The sequence below is a fragment of the Balaenoptera borealis genome, assembly GCF_965194805.1.
Source record: "Balaenoptera borealis genome assembly, chromosome: 15".
In the NCBI taxonomy this organism is placed as follows: domain Eukaryota; kingdom Metazoa; phylum Chordata; class Mammalia; order Artiodactyla; family Balaenopteridae; genus Balaenoptera; species Balaenoptera borealis.
In genome coordinates this window covers 28,640,567-28,663,286 of record NC_138871.1, presented here as the reverse complement: position 1 = coordinate 28,663,286, position 22,720 = coordinate 28,640,567, and the positions used below count along the sequence as shown (strand labels likewise).

The following is a 22,720-nucleotide window of genomic DNA, read 5'->3' as shown; positions in this document are numbered from 1 at the left end:
CTTATCAGATATATTACTTGTACGTATTTTCTCTGATTCTTTATACTGTCATTTCACTTTCTTGATGGTGACCTTTGAAGCACAAGTTTTTAATTTTTTTATAAATTTATTTACTTATTTATCTTCGGCTGTGTTGGGTCTTCATTGCTGCACGCGGGCTTTCTCTAGTTGCAGCAAACGGGGGCTACTCTTCTTTGCAGGGTGCGGGCTTCTCATTGCGATGGCTTCTCTTGTTGTGGAGCACAGTCTCTAGGTGCGCAGACTTCAGTAGTTGTGGTACGCAGGCTCAGTAGTTGTGGCTCACGGGCTTTAGAGCTCAGGCTCAGTAGTTGTGGCGCACGAGCTTAGTTGCTCCACGGCATGTGGAATCTTCCAGGACCAGGGCTCGAACCTGTGTCCCCTACATTGGCAGGCGGATTCTTAACCACTGCGCCACCAGGGAAGTCCCACAAGTTTTTTATTTTGACAAAGTCCAAATTATACTTCTCTTTTATTGCTTGTGCTTTTGGTGTCATATTAAGAAATCATGGCATAACCCAGAGTCACAAAAATTTATCATTATCTTCAAAGAGATTTAGTTTTAGTTCTTATATCTAGGTCTGTGATCCCCTTTGAGGCAATTTTAAATTATTTTTATTTTTGTTTTTAAAAATTGTGCTAAAATAATACATAACAAAATTTATCATCTTAACCATTTTTAGCTCTGCAGTTGAATGGTGTTAACTGTATTAACATTGTTGTCATCCAATCTTCAGGACTCTTTTTCTTATAAAACTGAAACTCTATATCCATTAAACCACAATCTCCTATCCCCCCCTCTTCTCCAACCCCTAGCAACCACCATTGTAATTTGTCTCTGAATTTGACTCCTTTAGGTAGCTCCATAAAAGTGGGATCATACAGTATTTTTCTTTTTGTGACCGACTTATTTTGCTTAAATTGTGTCCTCAAAGTTCATCCATGTTGTAGCATGTGTTAGAGTTTCCTTTTTAAGGCTGAATAATATTCCATCACATGTATGTACCGCATTTGTTTATTCGTTCATCCATCAGTGCCACTTGAGTTGCTTCCACCTTTTGGCTATTGTGAATAGTGCTGCTGTGAATATGAGCATATAAATATATCTCCTTGAGACCCTGCTTTTAAATTCTTTTGGTATAGACCCAGAAGTGGAATTGCTAGATCATGTGGTCATTCTATTTTTATGTTTTTGTGGAACTGCCATACAGTTTTTGATAGCAGCCATACCATTTTACATTACCATCAATAAATAGTGCATAAGGATTTAAATTTTTTCACATTCTCACCAACACTTAATATTTTCTCTGTGTGTGTTTTTTTTTTATAATGGCTATGCCAGGTATGAAGTGACAACTTATTGTGCTTTTGATTTGCATTTTGCTGATGATTATTGATTTGAACATCTCTTCATGGACTTGTTGACCAGGTGTATATCTTCTTTGGAGAAATGTCTATTCAAGACCTCTACCCATTTTTGAATTGGGTTGTTTTTTTGTTTGAGTTGTAAGAATTCTTTACATATTCTAGATATTAACCCTTTATCAGATATATGATTTGCACATACTTCCCCCATTCTGTAGGTTGCCTTTTAGCTCTCTTGGTTGTGTATTTTGATACAGAGTTTTAAGTTTTGATGTCTAATTTATATATTTTTACTTTTTTTAATTTATTTTTTTATTTTCCAGTTTTTATTTTTCCTACTGAAGTGAATCAAAAGAGTTAATCTGAGTTCCTGTGAAACCCTTTACCATTGAATGCTGTGATCAATTTAAGCTCAAATTTTTAAATTTCCTTGTTAAAACTAAAATAATTATATATGAAAGATTCAAATTTTACCTCTCTTTATTTCAATCTAGAGATCTTCAATATTTCAAATTTACTGAAAAATAACCAAACCAGTGCTTATGTCATTAGGATTTCTCTCTTTAAAAAAACAACAAAAGTGGGCTTCCCTGGTGGCACAGTGGTTGAGAATCTGCCTGCCAATGCAGTGGACACAGGTTCGAGCCCTGGTCTGGGAAGATCCCACATGCCGCAGAGCGGCTAGGCCCGTGAGCCACAGTTGCTGAGCCTGCGCATCTGGAGCCTGTGCTCCGCAACAAGAGAGGCCGCAATAGTGAGAGGCCCGCGCACCGCGATGAAGAGTGGCCCCCACTTGCCGCAACTAGAGAAAGCCCGCACACAGAAACGAAGACCCAACACAGCCATAAATAAATAAATAAATAAAATTTAAAAAAACCAGAAACAATGAAGTATTAACATTAGTTTTCTTTGAGGAGAAGGGTCTTTCACTGATTATATGCACCTGTATGTTTTTTTTAATTAATTTTTATTGGAGTATAGCTGCTTTACAATGTTGTGTTAGTTTTTTGTTGTACAGCAAAGTGAATCAGCTATACGTATACATATATCCACTCATTTTTAGATTTCTGTCCCATTTAGGTGACCACAGAGCATTGAGTAGAGTTCCCTGTGCTATACAGTAGGTTCTCATTAGTTATCAGTTTTATACATAGTAGTGTTTTTATGTCAGTCCCAATCTCCCAGTTCATCCCACCTCCCCCTTCCCTCCTTGGTAGCCATACGTTTGTTGTCTACATCTGTGACTCTATTTCTGCTTTGCAAATAAGTATTTTGAGTTATTTTTGTGTATGGTGTTAGGGAGTGTTCTGATTCAATGCAATCCCTATCAAATTACCAGGGACATTTTTCACAGAATTAGAACAAAAAATTTTACACTTTTTATGGAAACACAAAAGACCCCAAATAGCGGAAGCAATCTTGAGAAAGAAGAACAGAGCTAGAGGAATTAGGCTCCCTGACTTCAGACTATACAACAGAGCTACAGTAATCAAAACAGTATGGTACTGGCACAAAAACAGAAATATAGGTCAGTGGAATTATTGATTTTCTAGAAAGTCCAGAAATAAACCCATGCAGCTATGGCCACCTAATCTATGACAAAGGAGGCAAACATATACAATGGAGAAAAGGCAGTCTCTTCAATAAGTCGTGCTGGGAAAACTGGACAACTACATGTATATATTTTTATTTTTGTTGCCTGTCCCCTTAGAGGCATTTATTTTTATTTTTTTATTTTTTTAAAGATTTATTTATTGATTGATTGATTACTATGTTGGGTCTTCGTTTCTGTGCTAGGGCTTCCTGTAGTTGCGGCAAGCGGGGGCTACTCTTCATCGCGGTGCGCGGGCCTCTCACTATTGCGGCCTCTTTTTGTTGCGGAGCACAGGCTCCAGACGCGCAGGCTCAGTAGTTGTGGCTCACGGGCCTAGTTGCTCCGTGGCATGTGGGATCTTCCCAGACCAGGGCGCGAACCCGTGTCCCCTGCATTAGCAGGCAGACTCTCAACCACTGCGCCACCAGGGAAGCCCCTAGAGGCATTTATTAATGTATGGAGTGCAAATTCATTCTTTTACACATGGTTGTTTAGTTGTCCCAGCAATGTTTGCTGAAAAGACTATTCTTTCCCTATGAATTTTCTTGGCCTTTTTGTCAATTCATCATAAATGTTAGTGTTTATTTCTGGACTGTCAATTCTATTCTCTTGATCTATATATCTGTTCCTGTGCCAGTACCACCCTGATTTGATTACTGTAGCTGTGTGATAAGTTTTGAAATCAGAACTTGAATCCTCCAGCTTTGTTCATCATTTTCCAGATGGGTTTGGCTACAGTGGGTCCCTTGAATTTCTGTATGAACTTTGGGATCTGCTTGTCAATTTTTGCAAAGAAAAAAAGCCAGCTGGCATTTTGTTAGGAATTGCCTTGAATCTGTAGATCAATATGGGAATATTGCCGTCTTAACAATATTAAGTCTTCCAATCCATTGGGCCAGTTTTCCATTTATTCTGATCTTCTATAATTTCTTTCAATAATGTTTTGTGGTGTGCTAGTTTTATTTATTTATTTTGATTAATATATTCTTAAGTATTTTATTCTTTTTTATGCTATTGTGAATGGAATTGTTCTATTTCATTTTTGGATTGTTCACTGTGTATGGAAATGCAGTTGATTTTTGTCTGTTGAGCTCACATCCTAAACTTTAATGAACTTGGTTATTAGTCCTAGTTGGTTCTTGTATGATTTCCTTGCTATTTTCTGTGTAGAAGATCATGTCATCTGCAAATAGAGATACTTCTTCCTCTCCTTTCTGGATTTCTTTAAATTGCTTTCTAGATTGCCCTGGCTAGAACCTCCAGATGATAAGAGGAAGTATGGACATACTTGTGTTGGTCTTATCCTAAGGAAAAAGCATCTGATCTTTCACTATTTAGTATAATGTTAGCTGTGCATCTTTTGTAAATGCCATTCATCTGTTTGAGGAAGTCCCTTTCATTTATAGTTTACTGAGTGAGTTTATCATTAAAGAGTGTTGGATTTTGTTGAGCTAAATGGTAGCTTTTAACATGTGATACATTGTTGGGATATAACATAAGTTTTTACGGCTTATCTGGAAAAGGTTATATGAAAATACTAAAATTTATTTGCCAAATACCAAAGCTATAAGAATTTTTTAAATGGAAAAGTTATTTGAAAGCTGTTTATAATTATTATAAAGCTTGAAAGAGGTGATGGAAGGCTGTAGGGTTTGGAATGTTCCAAAAAATTGTAAGATACGGATTATTGGAAAGGAGGAAGAAACATCTTTTGGGGTGAATATAAATCTAATCATGCCCTGTTTTAAGAGGCTGGACTAAGTTTATGATTCTTAGTCATTGGAGTATTTATTTCCAATTGGAATATTTATTTCCCAGTGATATGTCAGGCAGTGTCAGGGTAATAAGAAGCCATGGAATAAATATCACATTTTTAAAGTGTTTTTTGTTCAGTGGTGTTTAATTAGTTTGTTGGCTTTTTAAAAATTTAAACATTTTACTTTGAAGTAATTGTAGATTCTCATAAAGTAGTAAGAAATAATATAGAAAGATTGCTTTTCCCCTTTACCTAGTTTCCAACAATGATGACATCTTGCAAATCTGTAACAATATATCACACCAGGATAATGACATTGATACGGTCAGGCTACTTAATGTTTACACCATTGCAAGGGTCCCTTATGTTGCCTTGTAATAGCTACATCCACTTCTCTCTTATTCCCATTCCTTTTTTAACCCCTGGCAACCATTAATCTAGTTTCTATTTCTATAATTTTGTCATTTTAAGACTCGTATAAGTGAAATCATACAGTGTGCAGTCATTTAGTATTGGCTTTTTTTTCACTCAGCATAATTCTCTGCAGAATATTCAATATCAACAGTATGTTCATTTTTACTGATGTGTAGTATTCCATGGTATGGATGTACTACAATTTGTTTAAATATGTACCTGTTGAATGACAACTTGGTAGTTTTCTAGTTGTTCGCTATTACAAATAAAGCTGCTATAAACATTCCTCTGCAGGTTTTTGATGAACATAGGTCTTTATTACTATTGCTGGGTCATATGGTAATTGTATGTTTTAAATTTTTGAGAAACTTCCACACCATTTGTACCATTTGACGTTTGTACCATTTTACATTCCCACCGGTAATGTGTGAGTGATCTCATTACTCCACAGCCACACCAGCATTTGATGTTGTCATTATTTTTTTTTAATTTATTCTATTTTTATTATTTATGTTTTGGCTGCGTTGGGTCTTCATTGCTGCACGGGCTTTCTCTAGTTGCAGCAAGCAGGGGCTACTCTTCGTTGTGGTGCGTGGGCTTCTCATTGTGGTGGCTTCTCGTTGCAGAGCGTGGGCTCTAGGCTCATGGGCTCTGGAGCACAGGCTCAGTAGTTGTGGTGCACGGGCTTAGTTGCTCCACGGCATGTGGGATCTTCCCAGACCAGGGCTGGAACCTGTGTCCCCTGCATTGGCAGGCGGATTCTTAATCACTGCGCCACCAGGGAAGTCCTGTCATTATTTTTTATTTTAGCCATTCTCTGATAGGTGTGTTGTGATATTTCATTGTGGTTTTAATTTCCATTTCCTTAATGATTAATGGTGTTGAACATCTTTGCATGCCCTTATTTCCCATCTCTGTCCTGTTCAGTGAAATGTATATGTTTTTGCCCCTTTTGGGGGACTGGATTGTTTAAAATTTTTTTTTTTTTACTCCTCAATTTTGAGAGTTCTTTGTAAGTTTTTTATTGGATATGAGATTTGCAAATCTTTTCTTCCAGTCTGCAGCTGGGAGAGAGAGAGGCACCTCATTACTGCTAAGTGGGAATGAAAGCTGCTCCCCATGTCGTCTCTACTGACATCACAGGGAGGGGTAGCTCATTACTAGCCATCAGGGGTGAAAATATTTCTGGGATCTTGCTTGACCATCTCTAATTCCACATTGGCCTGGATGTTGGGGTTCCTTATTAGAGTTTTGAAAGGATAGATCTCAAGCTCCTCACTTGGCTTTTGCTGGTGTGAGTGTGGGTGAGGCCACAGTGTTTTTCTGTGATGTTTGGCTGGAAGAGAGTGGTTATTGTCTAAAAGTTTTGTGTCTTGCTAAACTTTACCTTTGCTTGTTTTATAGCTCATGAGAGCAGGTTTTTGTTAGAGCTTTTGTGCTCTTTGTGCTCTTCTGTGCTCTTTGTTCATGGGTTGCTGTCTTCACCTCCAAGTCTGGGATATTTGAAGTAAAAAGAAAACCCAGGGATCTCACTACCTTGTTACTCCTCAGGTTCCAAGGTCCCTAGCCAGTCTGCCTTTTTCTCTACACCTTTCAGATTCTTTTTAAGTTTGTTGTATATATAATATCCAGGATTTTTAGTTGTGCTTAGCAGGAGGAATAGGGAAAAGTACATCTCCTCCATTATGTGAGAAATGGCACCATAATTTAAAATATTTTTATATGAAATCAAATGTGGCACTAAAATGAAATAGAATGCCAGGTTATAACTTTATAGGTAAAACACAGAAATCTCAAAGAAATGTTATATTTATCGTTAGGCACTGATCCTATACACCAGAAAGAGGTACTAGTTCTTTTTCCTATTGTTAATGGTAAATATTAGGTTGTAGGCCAAGCTTCTGTAACAAAGAGACTCAAATACAATGGCTCAAATAAGGTAGAACTGTATTTTTCTCTCATATCCAGGGTAGGAAAGAAAGCTCTGCTTCTTGAGGTCTTCTGAGGAACCCAACTGGGTGGGCAGCTGAGCCATCCTTACATTTGGCTTCCCAAGGTTGTTCTAGACATCACCATTTTCAGTTGGCAAAGGTAATGGTGATGGTAATGATGGTTGTGGTAGGGAAACATAGAGGTCAGGAACTTGATTTTTTTGAGGACAGGAACCAGAAGTTGTACTTACTGCTTTTGCTCACATCCCATTGGCCTACACCTAGTCACATGGTCACATCTGGCTGCAGAAGAAACTGGAAATGCCTCTGCTGGTAGTCATGTGACCAGCAGAAGTTGGGGTAAGGGACCTCTGTTACTAGAACAAAAAAGGTGAGTAGTAGTCTTTGCTTTTGTTGCTTCAGTGAAAATTTTTAGAAGAAATTAACTGTGTGGTCTTACTTATCATGAGCCATTTTATTCTATAGTTAGCTGTCTTTTTCTTGTTGTGTTCTTACCTGTTTCATTATAAAAGATCAACATTACCTGCATGGTCAGATCTTAGCCTAGATAGGAATCTAATTTTTATATAACTATTTGGACTATGTCAAGTAAGAACTTGTTTATATCTTCTAGGGTTTACAGAGTCCACAGGGAATAGGATGCAAGCCAGAAGCTGTATGTAGTCACATTATTATTGAGAGCCATGAAAAAGGATGTTTCAGGACTCTAACAGCTGAACGGCCACAATTGGACAGCCACCCTTGTGTTTTCAGATCTGCTGAACCCTCAGAAATGATCAGAGGGCAACGGAGCCCATCATCATGGACAACCAGGCACATCAACCTTGCCAAGTCACTGGACCAGAACAACTCCCATTTCAAAGTTTGGAATTCATTGCAGTTACAAAGTCATTCCCCATTTCAAAACTTTATAGGTGATGACTTGAAAATTAGCAAGGGTCTTCGAATGCCATTCCGTGAAAAGTTGGACCCTTGGCTGTCAGAATTAGTAGAACCTGCTTGTATGCCACCTGAAGAAATGGATTGTCAGTCTTCATCACAAATGCTGCCCCCAGAACCCATGAAAAAGTTTACTACCTCCATCACTTTCTCATCTCACCGACATTCTAAATGCTTTTCAGATTCCTCTTTTCTTAAGGTTGGTGTTACTGAAGGTAGCCAGTGTACTGGAGCATCTGTGGGGGTAGTTAATTCTCATATCACTGAAGAGCAAAATCCTCCTAGAGATCTAAAAGAGAAAACCTCTTCCCCTTCATCATTTAAAATCATTAGTCAGTCACCAGATAAAGCTGTGACTATTTTAGCAGAAAATAGTAGGGAAAGCCAAAAATTATCTGTTGAACCTTCTCACCAAGAAGAAAAACCCTTAGAAAGATCAGATTTTAAAGGCAGTCATTCTAAGCCCAGTACCAGTGCAAATGATAGCAATTTCAAGGAAGTTCATTTTTCTGATGACGATACTCTCATTAGCATGGGCAGACCAAGTTCCACACTAGGAGTAAAAGAGAAGAATGTAACTATAACTCCAGATCTTCCTTCGAACATTTTTCTTGAACAAGAGCTCTTTGAACAAAGCAAAGCCTCACATGAAGATCACCATGTGAGAAAACACAATTCTCCCCCTCCTCAACATCAGGATTATGTAGCTCCAAATCTCCCTTGTCGTATTTTTCTTGAAAAACGAGAACTCTTTAAACAAAGCAAGACCCAACATAAAGATAATCAGTTGAGAGAAAACCACTCTCCCCTTCCTCAAAGTCAGGATTATATAGCTTCAGACCTTCCTTCTCCCATTTTTCTTGAACAACGTCAGCTCTTTGAGCAAAGCAAAGCCCCAGATGTAGATCACCACATGGGAAAACACCATTCTCCCCTTCCTCAAGGTCAGGATTGTATAGTAGAAAAGAATAATGAACATAAGCCTAAATTACACATTTCTGATATGATAAATGTTGAAGCCAAATTCAGTGATGTGGCCTCCCCATCAGCCCCAAATCAATGTACAGTAGTAACATCTGCATCTACTCCACCTTCAAATACAAAAGCACTTTCTTGTGTTCGTATAACTCTTTGTCCCAAGACTCCTTCCAAGTTGGATAGTGGAACCTTAGATAAAAGATTTCATTCATTGGATCCTGCCTCTAAAACAAGGATGAATAGTGAGTTTAACTCTGGCCTACAGACTGTATCTTCAGAATCATTGGAACCAACCTCCAAATTATTGACCAGTAAACCTGTAGCACAGGATCAAGAATCTTTAGGTTTTCTAGGACCTAAATCTTCACTGGACTTCCAAGTCGTACAGTCTCCTCTTCCAGATAGTAATATTATTTCTCAGGACTTGAAAACCATACCTTTTCAGAATAGCCAGATAGTAACCTCAAGGCAAACACAAGTGAACATTTCAGATTTGGAAGGATATTCCAATCCAGAAGGGACTCCGGTATCTGCAGTTCGGTGAGTCTCATTGTGATGACAAGCAAGCTGATGGAATTTATGATAAAGGGTTTAAAATACTTAAGCAAATGTAAGTTCTTGGGGGAGAGGCAGTATGATTTCTCTTAGGGGAGGTTGTATCTGCCTAAGCTAGAATTCTTTCAAGGAATAAACACCTAACTAAGAGAAAACACCTGAGAGTAATGTATTTATACTCTCAAAGAGCTTTTAGAAAACGACTTGACATCAAGTATTTTAAAACACTGAATTACTCTAAGAAGAATCTTTGATCATTGAGTGGTACAATTTACTAATTCCTTATTTATTACATTGGAAATATGCTGAAGACCAGGCTTTGCTCCCTCTCCCCCTCTCTCTTTGTTTCCATTTCATGATTCCCCTCAAATATTTAGTACTTAGAATGAAAAAAAGTGAAATTTCCTGGCAGACATCACTTCAGCCAAGTTGCCAAGGTTAACATCACCAGTAATGCACATCAACCTAATGTGGTCCCTGATGTGATGCCTTATTACTTCACAATGATTGTAGGAATGGAAACCCAATTCAGGGATAAATGCATTAGATTTATACTATTCAGATTGATTTTAAGACTGTCATTGATTCAGTTTTACATTAATGAGTCTTTTACCATATGGCTAAACGAATTACCGTCTGTGTTTAATGTTTCCACCTTGTTTCCACCAGTTGAGAAGGTAGTATTTCATAGTGGAGAGCACTGGCCTTAGAAAGAGGGAAAAAATGTTTAATCGACATCCGCATGTGGTAGTCATGGCAGTGAGGGACTTAAATATGTTATCTCATTTAATACTTGTGATAACCCTATGAGGTAGGTGGTGGTATCCTTATTTGCCCTCTGGGAAACTGAGACACTGACATTGCTACCTTTTCAGCAAACCTCATTGTCTCAAATAATGCAGTATGTTCAGTCTAAGCAAGAGCTTGTTCACCACGTGGTAGTATCTCTCCCGAATCCTAAACCCTACTTAAACTATTCTATCAACTGTTCTCTTGGACAAGTCATTTAATATCTTTGGCACTCATATATAGATGATTGATGGAAGGAAAGGGTTGGAAAGCTTAAAGGTCCATTACAGCTTGAAAAATTAGTGGTTGAGAATTGGATTGGGGCAGGAAAAAACAAGGTCAATCTCTGATTTCAGTACTATTATAAATAGTAGAGTGTTATAGAGATCAGTACTGTGTGTGAAAAATGTTTAGAAATTAAAAGATTGACAAGTTTACATACAATACTTAAACTCTTCTAAGTGATAAAATGCCAAGTTATTGGAGCTGAATTCCTTGAATGAGAAGAAAATTATAGATGATTTTAAATATGAACTAATAATAATGCTGTTTGTTCAGAATGTACTAAATGCCAGGCATTGTAGTCAATGTGTATATCATTTTATACTTAGTATAATCATCCAGAGGTAGATATTATTACCTCAGTTTATAGATTTTAAAAACCTAATACTTAGAGAAATTAAATGTTTTGCCCAAGATCACATGGCCATTAAGTGTTGGAGGTGGCATTTGAACCTAGGTTTGTCTGACTCCAGAGTCCGTAAATAATTCAAACTGTATATACATATACACACTTATCTATATATCTATATCTATCTATATATATGCATAAAACATTTATATATGTATTAAACTTTTTTATTTTGAGATAATTTTAGACTTACAGAGGAGCTGCAAAAAATAGTAGAGTTCCTGTGTTATTTATTGCAGTGTAACCTATTACCCTGAAATGTAGCAGCTTAAAACAATAAATATTATCCCAAAGTTTCTGTGGGTCAGAGATCTAGGCATGGCTTAGCTGGGTGCTTCTGGCTTAGGGTCTCTCACAAGGTTGCAAACAAGGTATTGGCTACAGCTATGGTCCCATCTCAAGGCTTGACTAAGAGAATGTCCTTCCAAACTCACTCACACAGTTATTGGCCAGAAATAATCAGTTTCTTCTTTCCATATGGCAGCTATGACAGCAAAGCTTTTCTCAGAGTGAGCAATTGAGAATGCAGGAAAAGGTGCTGAAGACAAAACCCACAGTCTTTACTTTGTAACCTAACCTTGGAAGTGAATCTCACCACATCTGCCACATTCTACTAGAAAGAAATGAATCAGTATTTCCAGCCAACCCTCAAGGGTTAGGGATTACACAAGTGCATGAATACCAGGAGGCAGAGATCATTGGGGGGATTTTTTTTTTTTTTTGGCCACGCCGTGTGGCATGCGGGATGGGATCTTAGTTCCCCGCAGGGATCGAACCCTTGCCCCCTGCATTGGGAGCGTGGAATTTTAACCACTGGACTGCCAGGGAAGTCCCATTGGGGGCATATTTTAGAGGTTGCCAGTATACCCTTTGCTAAAGCTTCCCCTTATGTTAACATCTTACCCTAATATCATAACCATAAAACATTTACCAAAACTAAGAAATTCTCCTTCATATAAAATTATAATTAAATGTATAGACCAGTTTGGATTTCACCTGGTTTTTCCACAAATGAACCTTTTTTGTTTCAGATCCATCCCATAATCTCACCTTGCATGTAGTTGTGTCCTTAATCTCCAGTCTGTGTCAGTTTCTCAGACTTTCCTTGTTTTTCATAACCTACACACTTTGAAGAGAATTAGTTATTTTGGAGAAAGTCTTTTCCATTTGGCTTTGTCTGATGTTGTCTCAAGATTAGATTGAGGTTATACACTTTCAGTGCATTTCATCAGGGAGCACATTAAGTTGATATGCATGACTAGTGATGTTAACATTGATCACTTGGCTAATGTAGTATCTACCAAGATTCTCCACTGTAAACTTAATGTTTTTCCTTTGTAGATACTAAATTTTTTTTTGATACTAAATATTTAAGGGAGATACTGATAGACTATGCAAATGTCCTGTTTCTGCTTAAACGTTGACCACTAATTTTAAGCATCCTTCAGTGGATCTTGCTTGTAGCAATTATTACTCTGGTATTCTAATGGAGTTTTCATATTTCCTTTATTCCTTCTACATTTATTAACTGGAATTCTTCTGTAAGCAAGAGCTGTTGTTCCTCCCCCATTTATTTATTCCTTTAGTTTTCCATGTACATTAGTATGAACTCAGGGGTAATTATTTCATTCTTTGGATTACAATCCAATACTACTCAAATTGTTTTAGTTTTAGCTATTGAGAACACTTTCATGTTGGCTCCCGTACCTTGCCACAGCCCTGAAATCAACTATTTCCCCAAAGAACCCTCGTTTTTTTTTTGTTTTTTTTTTTTTTGAGAATAAGATTTTTTTTCCCTAGCTTTATTAGATAAAATTGACATAACATTGTTTAAGTTTAAGGTTTACAGTGTTTTGATTTGATACACTTATATTGCAAAATAATTACCATCATGGCATTAGCTAACACCTCCATCACGTCACATAATTATCATTACTGTTTTTGTGGTAAGAAAATTTAATATCTACTCTCAACAACTTTCAACTATATAATACATTATTGTTAACTGTCATCACAATGCTGTGCATAGATCCCCAGAACTTATTTATCTTCTAATTGGAAGTTTGTACCCTTTGACCAGTACCTCCCCATTTCCCCCACCCTCCAGCCCCTGGTAAACAACATTCTACTCTGTTTCCACAAGTTTGGCTTTTTTAGGTTCCACATGTAAATGGTATCATACAGTATATCTCTTTCCCTGTCTGGTTTATTTCACTTAGCATGATGCCCTCAAGGTCCATCTATGTTGTTGTTGTAAATGACAGGATTTCCTTCTCTCTAACAGCTGAATAATATCCCTTTGTGTATATATACACCATGTCTTTCATTTCGTTTCATTTCATTTCATTTCATTTTATTGTGCCGGGTCTTAGTTGCAGCTCACGGGCTCCTTAGTTGTGGCATGCGAACTCTTAGTTGCGTCATGCATGTGGGATCTAGTTCCCTGACCAGGGATCGAACTTGGGCCCCCTGCATTGGGAGTGTGGAGTCTTAATGACTGCACCACCAGGGAAGTCCCTACACCATGTCTTCTTTATCCATTTATCCATTGATGGACACAAGATCTGGTTGTTTCCATACCATGGCTATTGTAAATAATGCTGCAACAAATATGGGAGTGCAGATACCTGTTTCCATTTCCTTTGGATGTATACCCAGAGATGAGATTGCTGGACTATATGGTAGTTCTATTCTTAATTTTTTAAAGAACCTCCCTACTGTTTTCCATTGTGACAGCACTAATTTATATTCCCATCAACAGTGCATAAGGGTTCTGTTTTCTCTACATCCCTATCAACACTTGTTATTTGTTGTCTTTTTGATAATAGACTTTTTGACAGGTGTGAGGTGATCTCATTGCTGTTTTGATTTGCATTTCCCTGATAAATAGTGATGTTGAGCACCTTTTCATCTACCTGTTGGTCATTTGTATATCTTCTTTGGAAAAATGTCTATTCAGTTCTAGTTCCTCTGCCCATTTTTAAATCAGATTTTTTTTTGTTATTCAGTTTTATGAGTTCTTTATATATTTTGGATATTAATCAGTTATCAGATATATGGTTTGCAGATATTTTCTCCTCTTCTGTAGGTTACCTTTTCATTTTGTTGACTGTTTTGCTGTACAGAGAATTTGGGGTTTGATGGAGTCCTACTTAGTGATTTTTGCTTTTGTAGCTTGTGCTTTTGGTGTCACATCCAAAAAAATCACTGGTGAGACCAATGTCAAGGAGTTTTTCCCTATGTTTTTTCCTAGGAGCTTATGGTTTCAGGTCTTACGTTTAAGTCGTTAACCCATTTCGCATTAATTTTTGAGTGGTAAAAGTAGGAGTCCAATTTCATTTTTTTGGCATGTGGTTATCTAGTTTCCCCAGCACCTCTTATTGAAGAGACTATCCTTCCCCTACTGAGTATTCTTGGCTCCCTTGTAAAATATTAGTTGACTATATGTGGGGGGTTATTTATGGGTTCTCTGTTCTGTTCCATTGATCTATGTATCTATTTTTGTGCCAGCACCATACTGTTCTGATCACTATAGCTTTGTAGTAGTTTGAAATCAGGAAGTATGATGCCTCCAGTTTTGTTCTTTCTCAGAATTGCTTTGGCAATTCAGAGTCTTTTGTGGTTCCATATAAATTTTAGAATTGTTTTTCCTCTTTTTATGAAAAATGGCATTGGAATTTTGGTAGGGATTGCATTGACTCTATCAATGGCTTTGAGTAGTATGGATGTTTAAACAATATTTATTCTTCTGGTTCATGAACACATTTCATGTGTCTTTCCATTTGTTTGCATCTTCCTCAGTTTCCTTCATCAAAGTCTTTTAGTTTTCAGTGAACAGATGTTTTAGCTCCTTGGTTAAATTTATTTCTAGGTATTTATTGATTTGATGCTGTTGTGAATGGGATTGTTTTCTTTAGTTCTTTTCAGATATTTTGTTGTTAGTGTATAGAAACAACTGATTTTTGTATGTTGATTTTTGCATCCTGCAACTTTACTGAATTCATTGATTATTTCTAACAGTTTTTGGTGGAATCTTTAGGATTTTCTATTAGATGTTAGATCATATCATGTACAAACAAAGACAACTTACTTCTTCCTTTCTGATTGGATGCCTTTTATTTCTTTTTCTTGCCTGATTGCTCTGCTTGTGACTTCCAGTCCTATGTTGAGTAAAAGTGGTGACAGTGGGTACTCTTATCTTGTTCCTGATATTAGAGGGAAATCTTCAACCTTTCACCATTGAGTGTGATGTTGGCTGAGGGTTTGTCATACATGACCTTTATTATGTTGAGGGATGTTTCTTCTATACTCAATTTGTTGAGAGTTTTTATCATTGAAGGATGTTGTATTTTATCAAATGCTTTTTCTGTATCTGTTGAGATAATCATATGATTTTTATCTTTTATTCTATTAAAGAAGCATATCATATTTATTGATTCGTATATGTTGAACTATCCTTACATCCTAGGGATAAATCCCAATTGATCATGGTGTATAATTCTTCTATGTGCTGTTGAATTCGGTTTGCTAATATTTTGTTGAGAAATTTTATGTCTGTATTCATCATCTGTTGGTCTGCAGTTTTCTTGTAGTGTCTTCATCTAGCTTTGGATCATCATGGTAATATGATGCCCTCATAAAATGAGTTTGCAAATGTTCCTCCCTCTTCAATTTTTGGACAAGTTTGAGAAGGATTGGTGTTAATTCTTCTTGAAATGTTTATTAGAATTCACCACTTAAACCATCTGGCCCTGGACTTTTCTCTGTTGAGAAGATTTGATTACCGATTCTATCTCCTTACTCCATGGGTCTGTTTATATTTTCTCTTTCTTCATGATTCAGTCTTGGTAAGTTGTATGTTTCTGGCAATTTTTCCATCTCTGCCAGGTTATCCAGTTTGTTGACATATCATTGTTCATAATTGTCTCTTATGATCCTATATATTTTTGTGGTATCAGTTGCTTTGTCTTCTCTTTCATTTCTGATTTTATGTATTTGAGTCCTCTCTCTTTTTCTTAGTCTAGCTAAAGGTTTGTCAATTTTGTTTATCTTCAAAAATCTAGTTCTTAATCTTATTGACCTTTACTATTTTTCTGGTCTCTATTTCATTTATTTCTGCTCTGATCTTTGTTATTTTCCTTTCTTCTGCTGACTTTGGGCTAGTCTGTTGTTTTTCTCATTCCTTGAGATGTAAAGTTATTTATCTGAGGCCTTTCTTTTTTCTTAATAAAGGCGTTTAGCACTATAAATGTCCTTCTTAGAACTGCTTTTGTCTCATAGGTTTTGATATGTTGTGTTCACATTTTCATTTGTTTCAAGATATTTTTTGCTTTCCCTTTTGATTTTTTTAGACATAGTTGTATTCAGTACTGTGTTGTTTAATTTCCACATATTTGTAGAATTTCCTGCTTCCCCCCAGTATTGATTTCTAGTTTCATATCATTGTGGTCAGCAAAGGTACTTGGTATGATTTAAATCTTGTTAAATTTGCTAAGATTTGTTTTGCAGCCTATATGTGATCTAACTTGGAGAACGTTCTGTGTATGCTTGATAAGAATGTATTCAGCTGCTGTATGTTCTGTATGTGTCTGTTAAGTCCATTTAGTCTAAAGTATGCTTCAAGTCCAATGTTTCCTTGTTGATTTTGCTATCTGGGTGATCTATCCATTGTTGAAAAGTGGGGTGTTTAAAAACGTAAAAGGGTAGTGATTTTGTATGTGATTGAAGTTAAGTTGTTATACTATAAAATATATTGTTATCTGTAAGATGTTTATGTGAGCCTTGGGGTAACCACAAAGCAAAAATGTATAGTAGATTCACCAAAGAGAAGGCAATCAGAAAATATTACTACGGAAAATCACCAGTTCACAAAGGAAGGCAGCAAGAGAGGAAGAAAGGAACAAGAAAACTGCAGAACAGCCAGAAAACAATAAGATGGTATAAGTAAGACCTTACCTATTAATAATTACTCTAAATGTAAATGAATTGAATTCTCCAATCAAAAGACCTGATGGATACAAAATCAAGACCCAACTATATGCTGCCTACAGGAGACTCACTTTAGCTTTAAGGACATATGAGCTCAAAGTGAAGGAAAAAAGATACTCCTTACAAGTAGAAACCAAAAGAGAGCAGGGGTGGTTATACTTGTAGCAGACAAAATAGTAACAATAGGCAAAGGGGAGGTCATTATATAATAATGAAGGGGTCAATTCATCAAGATGATATAGCAATCATACACACACACACACACACACACACACACAGAGTACACATACACACACACCCCCCAACATCAAAGCACTTAAATATATTAAGCAAATACTAACATCTAAAGGGAGAAGTAAACAACAACACAGTAATAGTCAAGGACTTCAGTACCCCACTTTCAACAATGGAAAGTGGTGTTTAGAAACCAATGAGGTTTGCTCATTGCTACTAGGATGACACTGCTTCTTGCCCCTCTGAGTGAATAAAACTAAAGATTATAGGTGTTAACTCATGCATATATGTACACCTATATTCATTTCCATCTCTATTATAATATGTGTGTATATATGTATGTGTATGTTTTTTTTTTTAAACCACAAGTCGATGTTGATACCTCCAACTAGTCCAGAACCACAGGGTTGATTCTAGCCTTTTCCCTTTCTTTATTTATAACTTCTTTCTCCAATGGTGATAAACATGGCTGTCACTATTTACAGTATATTTACCCTAGTATATAAATAAAGTTTCAGAATTCTTATCCCATACCCAGGTGAGAAACAAATTTTCCAACTAGAGTACAGGTTTTATGTATAGTATCCAGTCCAGACATTGTTGCTGTTTCCTGGGTTAGCTTTTTTCTTCCTTATATCCTTCAGCATGAGGATGTGATTCATTTATAATACAGTTAGATTCATTTCTTACATCCTATATTCCATTTTGCCCCAATATCTTGGTTAATTTTTTTTAAATTTACATACTGTAAAATTTACTTTTTGTGGTGTATAGTTCTATCAGTTTTGATAAATCCACATCACAGTTCCATACAAAGCATTTCTGTCAGTCCAAAAATTCTCACATGCCATCCCTTTATAGACAGTCCCTCCCCTGACCCCTGGTAATTCCTGGTCTGTTTTCTTCCAAGTTTTACCTTTCCAGAGTGTCATGTAAATGAAGTCATGAAATATATATTAGCCCTTTGGGTTTGGCTTCTTTTTTTTTAAATTAATTAATTAATTAATTAATTTATGGCTGTGTTGGGTCTTCGTTTCTGTGCGAGGGCTTCCTCTAGTTGCGGCAAGTGGGGGCCACTCTTCATCGCGGTGCACGGCCTCGGGCCTCTCACTATCGCGGCCTCTCTTGTTGCGGAGCACAGGCTCCAGACGCGCAGGCTCAGTAATTGTGGCTCACGGGCCCAGTTGCTCCGCAGCATGTGGGATCTTCCCAGACCAGGGCTCGAACCCGTGTCCCCTGCATTGGCAGGCAGACTCTCAACCACTGTGCCACCAGGGAAGCCCGGTTTGGCTTCTTTTACTTTACAAAGTATATTTAAGATTTATCCATCTCATTTTATGAATCAGTTTTTTACTTTTTAATGCTTTATTACAAGCATAAAGCAATAAAAATTTTAAAAAAGTACAGTTTATTGATACATTCACTCTTTGAAGGATATTTGGGTTGTTTCCACTTTGGGGTGATTACAGTTAGAGCTGCTGTTTCATGTGGTATATGTGTGTGTTTAACTTTACAAGAACTGTTTAGAACTAAACTATGCTAAACTGTTTTTCCAGGGTGGCTGTATCTTTGTATTTCCACTAGGAATGTACAAGTGTTTCAGTTACTCTCCATCCTTGCCAACTTGTGGTATTGTCAGTATATTTTAACCATTATAATAGGTGCTTTCCTCTATATGTTTCCCCTTGAGCTCCCCTTTTTTGGTCCTCAGAACAGAAGGCAAGGGCTTAATTTACCCCTCTCTTTTATGTGCTTCCTGTGGCTACTTCTGTCAGTGCCAGGTGGCTCAGTAAAGAGAAAAAAAAAAATCAACACAGGTTCACCTCACCCTCTTGAGACCACACCTTCTCTGGTAAAAGAGGAGGGTTTCCCTCCCTCAGAATTTTAAACTTCTTCTGGTCCCTGTTACTGCTGTACCACTGCCTCCATGAGATTAGTTGATTGCTTGAGATTACTAGAAAGGGAGAAAAGAAAAACAGGGATTTTTCACACTATTTCTGCTTCCACTCCTCATGCCTGAATAGAGGGCTTCTTCTGGAGGTCTTTCTGTCCGTGCTAATGTCCACTTCTAAGTGTCAGACTCTATTATTGAGTTCAGGTCATTGGATACTAAAGGAAACAATGATAAACTAACTCATCACCAATTTAATGGTACTTCAGATGTTGCTGGTCTTCACCAATTTGCCTGCTCCTATTTTTCAAGAGTCTTCTAATAGCTGCTCCATGTAGTTTGTCTAGGTTTTATAGCTGCACTTAGTGGAGAGACAGAATGGGTTATGATTGATTACCCCAAACTGGAGCTGAATGTACCATTTTTCGTTCTCATTAACAGCATATGCAAGTTCCGTTGCAACACTTGGTATTTCCAAGGTTTTTAAATAATTAATTAATTAATTAATTAATTTTTGGCTGCATTGGGTCTTTGTTGCTGTGCGTGGGCTTTCTCTAGTTGGGGCGAGCGGGGGCTACTCTTCGTTGTGGTGCGTGGACTTCTCATTGCAGTGGCTTCCCTAGTTGCAGAGCACGGGCTCTAAGTGCGCGGGCCTCAGTAATTGTGGCACGTGGACTCAGTAGTGGCTCGCGGGCTATAGAGCACAGGCTCAGTAGTTGTGGCGCATGGGCTTAGTTGCTTCGCAGCATGTGGGATCTTCCCAGAAAAGGGCTCAAACCTGTGTCCCCTGCATTGGCAGGCAGATTCTTAACCACTGCGCCACCAGGGAAGTCCCTCCAGTTATTTTTAATTTTAGCCATTCTAAATGTGGATGTGAAATGGTATGTTATTGTGGTTTTAATTTGTTTTTCCCTGATGACTCATGATGCTGAGCATTGCTTCTGTGCTTCTTGGCCATTTTTATGTCTTTATGAAGTGTCTGTTTAATTTTTCCATTGGATTGTCTCATGACTTTAAGAATTTTTAATATATTCAAGATACAGATCCTCTGTGTATTGCAAATATTTTCTCACAGTCTGTGGTTTGATTTTCATTTTTTTACTGGTGTCTTTTGATGAAGAAAAAGTTTTAATTTTTATGAAATCCAGTTTGTTAATTTTTCTATTGGAAGTATAGTTGATGTGCAATATTGTATAGGTTACAAGTGTACAATATAGTGATTCACAATTTTTAAAGGTTATACTCCATTTATAGTTATTATAAAATATTGGCCATATTCCTTGTGTTGTACAATATATACAGCTTATGTAGCTTAATTTATGCATAATAGTTTGTACCTCTTAATCCCCTACCCCTATATTTCCCCTCCCCCTTCCCTCTCCCCACTGGTAACCACTAGGTTGTTCTCTATATCTGTTACTCTGTTTCTTTTTTGTTATATTCACTAGTTTGTTGTATTTTTTAGATTCCACGTGTAATTGATATCATACAGGATTTGTTTTTCTCTCTCTGACTTAATTTCACTTAGCATGACACTCTCCAAGTCCATCCATTTTGTTGCAAATGGCAAAATTTCATTCTTTTTTATGACTGAGTAGTATTTCATTGTGTGTGTGTGTGTGTGTGTGTGTGTGTGTGTGTGTTCATCAGTTGATGGACATTCTAAATTTTTTTTTTATGCTTAGTACTGTTTTGTGTCTTGTCTAAAAATACTGCCTAACCCAGAGTTAGGAAAATTTTCTCCTGTATTTTCATCTTGAATTACAGTTTTAGCTTTATTTTTTAAGTCTGTGATTTATATCAAATTAATTTCTGTATATACTGTAATTTACACAGTTGAGGATCATTTTCTTTCACTGGATATTCCAGCACCGTCTTTGAAATAATGATTAGTTCCTTTTTGAACATAGTTGGCACCTTTGTCGAAAATCAGTCGGCCTTTTACATGTGGGTTTATTTTTAAGAGTTTCTACTCTGTTCCTTTGAACTGTCTGTCTTCACACCCATACCATGATGTTTTGATTGCTGTAGCTTTATAATAAGTCTTGAAATCAGGTTATGTCCTCCAGCCTTGTTTTTATTTTCTTTTTTTTTTTTAATTAATTAATTTATTTATTTATGGCTGTGTTGGGTCTTCGTTTCTGTGCGAGGGCTTTCTCTAGTTGTGGCAAGTGGGGGCCACTCTTCATCGCGGTGCGCGGGCCTCTCACTATAGCGGCCTCTCTTGTTGCGGAGCACAGGCTCCAGACGCGCAGGCTCAGGAATTGTGGCTCACGGGCCCAGTTGCTCCGCGGCATGTGGGATCTTCCCAGACCAGGGCTCGAACCCGTGTCCCCTGCATTGGCAGGCAGATTCTCAACCACTGCACCACCAGGGAAGCCCCTTGTTTTTATTTTCAACAATATTTTTTCTATTTTAGGTTCTGTGCATTTCCGTATAAATTTTAGAATAGTCTTCTCAGTTTCTCCAAAAAAGCCTCCTGAGATTTTGTTCAATGTTGCATTGAATCTATAGATCATTTTGTGAATGACTGACATCTTAGTAATATGGAGTCTCCCCATGAATGAACATGTTTTTTCCCCCAACTTATGTGATGTCTCTCAGTAAGATGTTGTAATTTTCAGTGTGTAGGCTTGCACATTTTTCATTAAATTTATTCCTCATTATTTTGTTTTATGATACTTTTGTATATGGTATTTTAGATTTCGTATTTTCTAGTTATTTGTTGCTTGTATATACAAATGCTGTTGTCAAACCAGTTTATCAATGCCAACAAGTTAATTTTAATTTTAATTTCTTACTCACTGGGTCAGAGCTTCCTTGCTTACTCCAGGATAATTTAGGCAATTTGTGTGCAGTGACCATAGGGAATTTAGGCAAGGTAATACTTCTGGTGGTTAAGTTGAGGCATACCTATTTGTCCTCAATTTGTGTCCAGTAACTTCCCTAAGATTTAGGGAGTGCTTTGTTTAAATTTAGTGATATCCTCAACTTTAATGTCTATTCTTCATAGACACTCATGTTGCCAGGGAATGAACAGCAGTTTTACTTCTTCCTTTCCAATCTTCATGTCTTTATGTTTTTATTTTTTTGCCTAATGCACTGGTTAGGACATTCAGTATAATATTAAACAGAAGTAGTAAGAGCAGTCATCTTACCTTATTCCCCATCTTTGTGTGGGTGGGGGAGTGGATTTAGTGTTTCATCAAATTTGATGTTAGCTGTAGATTTTTATTAGATGCATTTTATGAGATTAAGGATGCCCTCTTATATTCTTAGTTTGCTGTGAGTTCTGTGAGTGGGTGTTGAGTTTTGTCACATGCTTTTTCCTGCTGTATTATGATCATATTTGTTTTCTCCTTTCTGTTGATGTGAATTATATTGATTAGATTTCAAATATTATTCTTACTGGGATAAATCCCACTTGATTATGATATATTGTCCCTTTTTATATTTATTGCTGAATTCAACTTGCTAATATTGGTCTATAGTCTTCTTGGAGTGTCCTGATAGCAGAGTTACAGTGGCTCTTAAGAAAAAAAGCTCTTTCTCATTT

General features: G+C 37.0%; 1 protein-coding gene across 11 annotated transcripts in view; it reads left to right on the top strand.

The window, feature by feature from the left end:
• Positions 1-22,720, top strand: part of ALMS1 (ALMS1 centrosome and basal body associated protein) — a 142,251-nt gene that overhangs the window by 102,686 nt on the left and 16,845 nt on the right. For 9 of the 11 annotated variants that reach the window (XR_014234727.1, XR_014234728.1, XR_014234729.1 and 6 more), the window contains one exon: positions 7,713-9,556. The exons of 1 other annotated variant lie outside the window; for it this stretch is intronic. The gene's annotated coding sequence lies outside the window, so the exon portion shown is untranslated. The remainder of the gene's footprint in view (positions 1-7,712; positions 9,557-22,720) is intronic. One more of the 11 variants, XR_014234726.1, reaches the window with a different exon arrangement.